Raw genomic sequence first — 10,082 nt, 5'->3', positions numbered from 1 at the left:
AGAAGCACAAGAAATGGGCAACGTTGAGGACTGTAGACGCAGTGATCGGCCAAGGAAACTCACTGCAGCAGATGAAAGACACATCATGTTTACTTCCCTTCACAATCAGAAGATGTCCAGCAGTGCCATCAGCTCTGAATTGGCAGAAAACAGTGGGACCCTGGTACACCTGGTACTGTCCGGAGAAGTCTGGTCAGAAGTGGCATTCATGGAAGACTTGCAGCCAAAAAGCCTTACCTCCGACGTTGCAACAAGGCCAAGCGACTCAACTATGCACGAAAACACAGGAACTGGCAGCAGGTGCTCTGGACTGATGAGTCACAATTTTCAGTGTAAAGAAGAACAAGGAGTCCTGGAAGTGATGGTATGGCCCCCACAGAGACCTAATCTCAACATCATTGAGTCTGTCTGGGATTACATGGAGAGAGAAGCAACTGAGGCTGCCTAAATCCACAGAAGTACTGTGGTTAGTTCTCCAAGATGTTAGGGCCAACCTACCTCCTGAGTTCCTTCAAAAACTGTGTGCAAGTGTACCTAGAAGAATTGATGCTGTTTTGAAGGCAAAGGGTGGTCACACCAAATATGGATTTGATTTAGATTTTTCTTCTGTTCACTCACTTTGCATTTAGTTAATTGATAAATATAATCCATTAACATGTATATTTTTGAAAGCATTCGTACGTTACAGCATTTTTTCACATCTGCCTAAGACTTTTGCACAGTACTGTATATATTGAATACAGTATAATATAAATACAAGACAGTTATGCAGTGGCTAATTGCTCTGGGACTCAACTGTTACACTGCTTAGTTTTATTCAGTAGTGGAGGGAGTGTGGAGGTCGAAATGTATTCTTATGGAGGCTGTACATTGACTGATACACTGATGTAGTGAGTGATCCACTGACTGGACACTACAGAGAGAGAGAGACATTGGAAATTAAAGAGAGGAAAGAAGAAATTGAGGTAGGTTCCTATGTTGCATTTCTTCTCAGGTGTAAAGGTTATGCACTCTGACAGACAGACTGTCCAAGAGGATAATATTGCTCAGGGATTAAACTGTTGCAGTCAGTTTTTTTTCCCCCACTTTCATATTTAATATATTTTAAATTATATTTTAATGTGGTTTCTCTGTGCATAAAGACCAGAGAAGGAGAACACAAGTTAAAAGTTTGATAAGTTAAATAATGTGGGAACAAACTGAAAAAATAACACAAAGGCTGCACTCTCTGTGCCAACTATCTATGTGAAAATAGATAGCAGCAGAAAGACATCACAGGGTTTTTCATCCACTTGCCTGCAAGTGAGAAAATGGCATTGTATTGTATTGTAAACAATATTGTAGTGCAGACGCATCCTGATAGAAAGTTCTGTGAATTGTGCTGTTTTGTGATAATAACAGGTTCTGGATATTCCACAGCCTTATTCTCTAAGTTAAGAATGTTCGAGATGTTCCACAGCCTTGTTCTCTCAGTAAAGAATGTTCTGGATATTCCACAGCCTTGATATCTCAGTTACTAATGTTCTAGAGCAGGGAATGGCAACTCCAGTCCTTGAGGGCAGGGTTCATACCTGGAAATGACAGCTGATTTGATAATTAGTTCAAATAAGCAATTGAGATCTGGGGTGGAACACATACAGCACCAGAGGACCCTGCGGCCCTTGAGGACTAGAGCTGCCCATCCCTGTTCTACACTGTTCATTAGTCCTTTTTCTCTGTGGGTTTGCATTGTGTACTGGTCAGTACATCTGCACTATATGAAGGAAATCAGACCCTGCCCAGACAGACAGCAGCTGACCACCTGGCTATACTACCTGCGCTAGTGTTTATACTGTGGAGGTTGTTGTTGTTTCTCTATTTTGGGACTCCTGAGCCAGTCAGTATTGGTTTAATATAATCTACAGAGGCTGTGCTACACACTCAATCCCACAACCATTGCTGATACACGAGCTGAGCTGTGTGCTGTTGTATCTGCTCTGTTTTGTGCCCAGTGCTTCTTCATAATCTTACTGTGTATATGACAGGGCTGCTCATTGTATTTGGCCAATGCCTCAAATGAAACAAATGAAAATGGCATGGTCAAAAATATTGGGACCCTTAACCTAATATTTAATTGCACAGCCTTTAGAAACAATAACTGCAATCAAGCACTGTCTGTAGCTCTGAATGAGATTTCTACACTTCTTGACTGGTAGTTTGGCCCCTTCTTCTTGTGCAAACCACTCCAGTTCTCTCAGGTTTGATGGGTGCCTTTTCCCAACTGCGAGTTACAGCTCTTTCCACAGATGTTCAATGGGATTTAGATCAGGACTCATAGAAGACAACTTTGGATCGGTCCAATGTTTTCTTCTCATCCATTCTTGGGTGTTTTTTGAGGTATGTTTTGGGTGATTATCCTGCTGGAGGACCCATGACCTGCGACTGAGACGCAGCTTTCTGACACTGGGCTGTACATTTTGCTCCAAAATGCATTGATAGTCTTTTGATTTCATCGTGCCCTGCACAGATTCAAGACACCCAGTGCCAGAGGCAACAAAGCAATCCCAAAGCATCACTTAGCCTCCTCTGTGTTTCACGGTAGGGATGGTGTTATTTTCTTTGAAAGCTTCATTTTTTTTTCTGTAAACATGGAGTTGTTGTGATTTACCAGAAAGCTCTACTATTGTTTCGTCTGTCCAAAGGACAGTCTCCCAGAAGGACTGTGGCTTGTCCACATGCATTCTGGCAAACTCCAGTATGACATTTTTTGTGTTTCTCTCTTAGAGAGAGGTCTTCTACCATGGAGCTCATTTTCATTCAGACAGCGACAGATGGTACATATTGAAACTGTTGCACCTTGTGCTTGAACGTCAGCTTGGTTCTGTTTTGAGGTTTTCCTTGGTTCTTTCTGTACCATTTGAACAATCCTTTTCTTCATTCTTGGGTCAATTTTCCTCTTGTGGCCATGTGCAGGGATGTTGACTACAGTCCCATGGGCCTTACATTTCTTAATAGTGCTCACAGGAACATCAAGCTCTTTAGAGATGGTCTTGTAGGACAATGCTTGGCTATTACCTTCTTTCAAACCTCCTCAGACAACTATCTGTTTTTTCTTCTCTTTTCCATGTTGTGTGATACACACAGTGACACAAAACAGCAGAGTGAGTACTTTTCTCCATTTAACCTGTCTGGATGAGTGATAATGGAATTGAAGACACCTGTGATACTAATTAAAGGAGAATGGTCTGCTTGAGGTATCACTACAATACAATGATTTCATATAACTTCTAAAGGGTATCAATTATATTGTCCAGGCCATTTAAGAATGTCTATAGAATAAGCAAGAATTCAGTTCTTTTCACATTTTTTTGCTTTGTTCCACTGCTAACCAAAGACATGCATGTATGGATGATTAATTTCAACACTTTTCACGGCGAATGTTGCATTATTTGAATAAAATGCAAGGGTACCAATACTTTCGGTCACGTCTGTACATGCCACACCTTTTAAATATAAAAAACAGGGGTTAGTGGCATATGACAAATGTCAGGACCACACATTTCAAGCCTATATTAAAAACATGTTTATTGTGTAAGGGTAGAGCTGCATGCCTGTACCTATGAGAGGGGCTGGGCTGTGCAGTGAAGCATGAGGCCGGATTTGGGGCAGAAGTTGAATGAGGAGGCGGAGGAGCAGGATGAAAAGGCAGGTGTTTGATGTATGGTTAATTTGTGTGGAGGTGTGAAACTGGAATCTCATGCAAGAACCGCACACACACACATCGGTTGGTCACACTTACTTCAGGTTTTCACAAACCCTGCCCAGCCACACCCGGCTCCCCACCCCAACTTCTGCACGGTGAGCATAAGACAACAGGACAACACAAAAACGCACACCAGCCTACCCCCGCTGTGGGGAGGAGTGTGAAACTGACGCTTTTGCACAAACAGGCAGAAGGCAGATGGGCATGCTTCCTGTAGTCTGTGTCAGTGGTTTTCAATCTTATTAACCTGACCAGACATTTAAAAAAATATATAATTAAAAAAAACATTGCGACCCACTTTAACTTTGACTAAACTGAGTTTCCGTCAGGCTGGTAATCTGTTCATATTCACACTTTTTTAAAATTATTATTGTTTCTTTCTTTCTTAGTGGACGTGCTTAGCCCCATCACTCAGAAACGCTATTTTCATGATGAACATTACAATAAAGGCCTAGAGCAACAACACGCAGCGCAAGTTTTCATGAAGCTAAAAGCACATTCGAGTTTTCCTTTAATTTCTCTCTAGATCAGCTATAATAGGCATAGTTAGTTATGTTCATGTAAAGCCAAAATGGCTCCCGGGTTTTACATCAGCTGGGCTTCAAACAGTTCAATGAAACACCTGATCAAGTTTTAACAGGTGGGTCAGAGAAAATGTTAAATAATAATAAAAAAAAAACAGCACACTGTACTTTGCCATTCTCAATACTCCTTACACACAGACATATAAGAACAACGTTGTGTGACTTCATTGGGGCAGCTCGCTGGCACAGGTAAAAGAGTCCTAACGGTGCCCAGTCAACAGTGACTGACAGTGTGGCTCTCTGGGATCAGGGTTGGATCCATGGAGCGCAATCAAGGGCACAGGTCTGACCCTTGAGGGCTAGAGCATTTGCTCCCTCCTTGTTCTTTACATCGAACTGATTGCTTGCTTCACAGGACCAGTGAAGGTCCCCTTCCCCTCTTTTAAAAAACTAAAACAGAAAAATGAGAACCGCGAGACTGTGTGGAACCTCCGGGAACTGCATGGAAATCGAGTGCAAAAAAAGAAAAAAAAACGGAATGACAGCAAATTACTAGTAGAATAAATACGTTTGTTTTCCAATGGGCTTGGTCACTTCAGACACTTGCACGCAGACATGCATGCATGCACACACACACACACACAATAAAAAGCCACAGGGAGGCGTCAGTCCACACCACCACGCCACGCTACAGGGCTCTGACAGTAAGCTCGGCTGGGGATGTTTCCTGGTTGACGACGTTCTTGAGAAAAGCCACAGGCCTATCATGATGCTCGAAGCGCCAGCAGATCCAGTTCCTAGTAAACACTCTCTCTCTCCATCTGTCTGTCTCTCTCGTTCTTAGTGTGCACCGCCTCGGACAGCGCTGATTAATGCATCTTTCTGAAGGTTAAAGTCTTCCCACCTCCACACACGTAGCCAGAAGAGACATCTGAGACTGAGGCTGAGACAGGCACACCCCCTCCTACCTCATCTCCAGCCTGCTGACCAGACATGTGCAGTATGACACACAAAGTCCAAGTGTTATTTAACAAAAGTGATAATCAAAAATAAATGTCATCATAGCACTACTGAGAGCAGCTTACTGTAGCTCCTATCCTTGCAACAATTGCTGTCACTTGCCGCACACCTGTATTTGCTGTAGTAGGGCAACACCGTCAGTGCATCATTCTACATTAACACTTTGAAAAATATCTGCAAGATGGAGCTACAGAGCTGAAAGGATGCCAGCTGGTCAGCGCAGCCACTTTGTAGCCCTTGGGCGTGTCTGCCTGTGAGGAGTGTGCCTGTTCTCCCTGTGTGTGTGTGTGTGTGTGTGTGTGTTTGTGTGTATGTCTGTGTGTGAGTGTGACTGTGTCTGTGTGTCTGTCTGCCCATGAGGAAACAAAATATATTTGCAAATAAAGGAAAAATATATTGGTCAACTGTAACATACACCGATCAGCCATAACATTACGACCACCTGCCTAATATTGTGTAGGTCCCCCTTTTGCCGCTAAAACAGCCCTGACCCGTCGAGGCATGGACTCCACTAGACCTCTGAAGGTGTGCTGTGGTATCTGGCACCAAGATATTAGCAGCAGATCCTTCAAGTCCTGTAAGTTGCGAGATGGGGACTCCATGGATCAGACTTGTTTGTCCAGCACATCCCACAGATGCTCGATTGGATTGAGATCTGGCGAATGTGGAGGCCAAGTCAACACCTTGAACTCGTGATTCATCAGACCAGGCCACCTTCTTCCATTGCTCCGTGGTCCAGTTCTGATGCTCACGTGCCCATTGTAGGTGCTTTCGGCAGTGGACAGGGGTCAGCATGGACACCCTGACTGGTCTGTGGCTAATTAACAGTCCACTCCAAGTTCAGAAATCAATTCTAAGTGGTCTCTTAATTTTTTCCAGAGCTGTATATACACTCACCTAAAGGATTATTAGGAACACCTGTTCAATTTCTCATTAATGCAATTATCTAACCAACCAATCACATGGCAGTTGCTTCAATGCATTTAGGGGTGTGGTCCTGGTCAAGACAATCTCCTGAACTCCAAACTGAATGTCTGAATGGGAAAGAAAGGTGATTTAAGCAATTTTGAGCGTGGCATGGTTGTTGGTGCCAGACGGGCCGGTCTGAGTATTTCACAATCTGCTCAGTTACTGGCATTTTCACGCACAACCATTTCTAGGGTTTACAAAGAATGGTGTGAAAAGGGAAAAACATCCAGTATGCGGCAGTCCTGTGGGCGAAAATGCCTTGTTGATGCTAGAGGTCAGAGGAGAATGGGCCGACTGATTCAAGCTGATAGAAGAGCAACTTTGACTGAAATAACCACTCGTTACAACCGAGGTATGCAGCAAAGCAATTGTGAAGCCACAACACGTACAACCTTGAGGCGGATGGGCTACAACAGCAGAAGACCCCACCGGGTACCACTCATCTCCACTACAAATAGGAAAAAGAGGCTACAATTTGCACAAGCTCACCAAAATTGGACAGTTGAAGACTGGAAAAATGTTGCCTGGTCTGATGAGTCTCGATTTCTGTTGAGACATTCAGATGGTAGAGTCAGAATTTGGCGTAAACAGAATGAGAACATGGATCCATCATGCCTTGTTACCACTGTGCAGGCTGGTGGTGGTGGTGTAATGGTGTGGGGGATGTTTTCTTGGCACACTTTAGGCCCCTTAGTGCCAATGGTGCATCGTTTAAATGCCACGGCCTACCTGAGCATTGTTTCTGACCATGTCCATCCCTTTATGACCACCATGTACCCATCCTCTGATGGCTACTTCCAGCAGGATAATGCACCATGTCACAAAGGTTGAATCATTTCAAATTGGTTTCTTGAACATGACAATGAGTTCACTGTACTAAACTGGCCCCCACAGTCACCAGATCTCAACCCAATAGAGCATCTTTGGGATGTGGTGGAACGGGAGCTTCGTGCCCTGGATGTGCATCCCACAAATCTCCATCAACTGCAAGATGCTATCCTATCAATATGGGCCAACATTTCTAAAGAATGCTTTCAGCACCTTGTTGAATCAATGCCATGTAGAATTAAGGCAGTTCTGAAGGCGAAAGGGGGTCAAACACAGTATTAGTATGGTGTTCCTAATAATCCTTTAGGTGAGTGTATGTGTGTCTGTGAAAAATGTTTTGGCACCCATTTGCTAAATGGTATATAATTGTATTAAGACATTTAGAAATGTTCAGAATTGCTTACAAGCACTTTCTAAAATGTTGCAAATGTTGGAATACATATTACTTTCAATGTTGCATTTAATCACACATTATGAAGTTATCAATATTGTCAAAAGTTTCAAAGGCAAATGGCTAATGTCCATGCAGAGATACAGTTTGTGAAGAACTCTTATATGCTGGTCCTGAGAAATGTGAGTAAAAATGATCATAGTCTAATTTAGTATGTTGCTTGTCCATGCCATGATGTATGTAGTATGTGATTGAAACACTACCTAGTTGGTGTAAAATTGAATAAATGTTTTCTGATATTTGCTGTGACTTTTAAGAATGCTTAATAACATAAAATACACCTTTACACAAACAACAAACAAATTTATGTTTGATTATATTAATAATATAGTATGAATATTCTCAAAACATTTTTATTAGATGTAGTATATTAATATATGTATATAATATATAGGTAATATAAGTAAAACATATTTAGATAAGTATTTGAAATATAAAAAATACACCTTTTCATATTGTACTTATATTGTAAGAATCATGTATATTAGACATATTTTGGAAGTATATGTTATCAAAAATACATAGCAATATATTAAAACGACAAAAATGTGTATATTACAAATCTATTTAAAAAAAATTGATGATAGACATTTTTAAACATTTTGACAATATATTATTTCAAAATATATTCTGGGTATAAATATATTTTAACAATATATTTTCTGTATGTGTGTGTGTGTGTGTGTGTGTGTGTGTGAGAGAGAAAGAGTTTTGCTTTGTGATGGCCTGACATGCCATCAAGGGTGTACCCTGCCTTGCGCCTGTGTCTGCCAGGTTGGGCATCAGCTCACGCCACCCTTTGGAATCTGGAACGGCCATGCTGGAGAACGGGCACACAGCACAGAGGCAGAAAGTCGAAGCTGGATGCGAACCCAGGGCCCAGGAGCTGCGCCACACTGATACAGTTCAGTTCAATTCTGATTTAGTATTTTGCCCTTTCACACAGCTAGTTGCCACAGAACCACAATCCCCTTGTACCTTGGAGGAGTACTGTTAGCAAACACTTGCCAACTACTTCAAAGGAATCTCAGCTCTAATGAGTGTGCAACTGGAAACAAAAAAAACTCTGCAGCCCCAGCCCCACAAATTCCCTGTGAACGGAGCAGGCTGTGCTTCAGAGTGAACCATGTCAGTGACACAGAGAACTGATTAATCCCCTGTGAAAGGTTATCGTTTCCCCACTCCAGTGAGCAAGAGACATTTAGAATGCAGGCTAAGGTAATAATGGGTCACCTACTTAGGGTTTCTTTGGCCTGACACATGCACGCATGCACAGCCCAATTCCACTCATCACTTCTAGACAGCAGTCATATTCTTGAAATTATTATTAACCCCCGTCAGAAATGTCACACCACACACAGTAATCACAGCTCTGTCCCCTTACTAAACAGTCTTTGGCTGGAAGGTTAAATATTCATGTCTTCGGTGTGTGAGAGAGAGTGTGCCTTAGTGGAGAGTTAATTTGTACCACTTCAAAGCAAGTAACAATTACCATGACCATATACTTTTACAAGTCAATTACACTGCCAGCCCTGAAAGTGTTAAACATTGAAACAATCACACCAGTGACATTTAGCACACTGCTACGCCATCTGCAAAGAACTAAGCAGCAAGGAAGTGAATCAGCGTTGCACCCTAGCTCTAAAGCACTTGTTACTGGAGCTTGTACAACCTTCTCAGGAGTGTGCCACGCTGAAATACTGCCCTCCTGCTCTTCCTCTTCTTGGCGCTCGAGGAATTAAAGCAAGAGGCCACTTCTGCTCAATACAGAAAGAGAAAAAAAAAGTCTATTGAAGTGGTTTATAAGCATCTCTAGCAAAACAACAAAGAATCATTAAAGCACATACACACAACAGGATGTGAAACTAGAAAACCGAAGATAAAAGGTGATGTAAGCCTTATTGCTCTGGCAGCAGTACCGGAATTATACATTAACTAAGTTTACTACAGTGACAGACCTCACATTGTGGGAGGCTCTATATATGCAGAAAAAAAAAAAAAGTTTTGCACAAGCTAGATATTTTAAGATGAGCTAAAACTGACATTTTCCTCCTGGTATGACATAAATAGACTAATGTGACAGCAGAGTTATTTGTACTGCCGAGTTGATAAATCTGTCCATTTACCTAACATGCTAATTTTTGCATTCAGTCATCCAGCCAATGGAGGTGGCAAAACAAAAATGATTTAATTTCTTTAAAACCCTTTATATAGTTAGTACTGCTATTTATTGCTGATACATTAACACACTTTCTCTCGGTAATGTTACAGGCCTGACATTGCTTCGGGCTTCAGTGCGGCATATCTTGTCTCTGAACAGCAGGTACTGAAAAAGGACCAATACTACCCTCTTGTGGTGAGAAGCATCTATAAGCGTACCTTGGCTGCTTATAACTCCTGGCTGCTAAAAACCTTAATCGGTCAATACCAGATCATGAGTGATGACATTTTTTTATGTTTACTAAATGAGTATTAGTGGTAATTAAGCAGATGTCACATGAATAAGCACTTGTTGAGGTTAGTTTGGCCAAACTCCTGACACAGTACT

This window comes from Amia ocellicauda, chromosome 12, assembly GCF_036373705.1.
Source record: "Amia ocellicauda isolate fAmiCal2 chromosome 12, fAmiCal2.hap1, whole genome shotgun sequence".
In the NCBI taxonomy this organism is placed as follows: Eukaryota; Metazoa; Chordata; class Actinopteri; order Amiiformes; family Amiidae; genus Amia; species Amia ocellicauda.
This window is presented reverse-complemented; position numbering follows the sequence as displayed.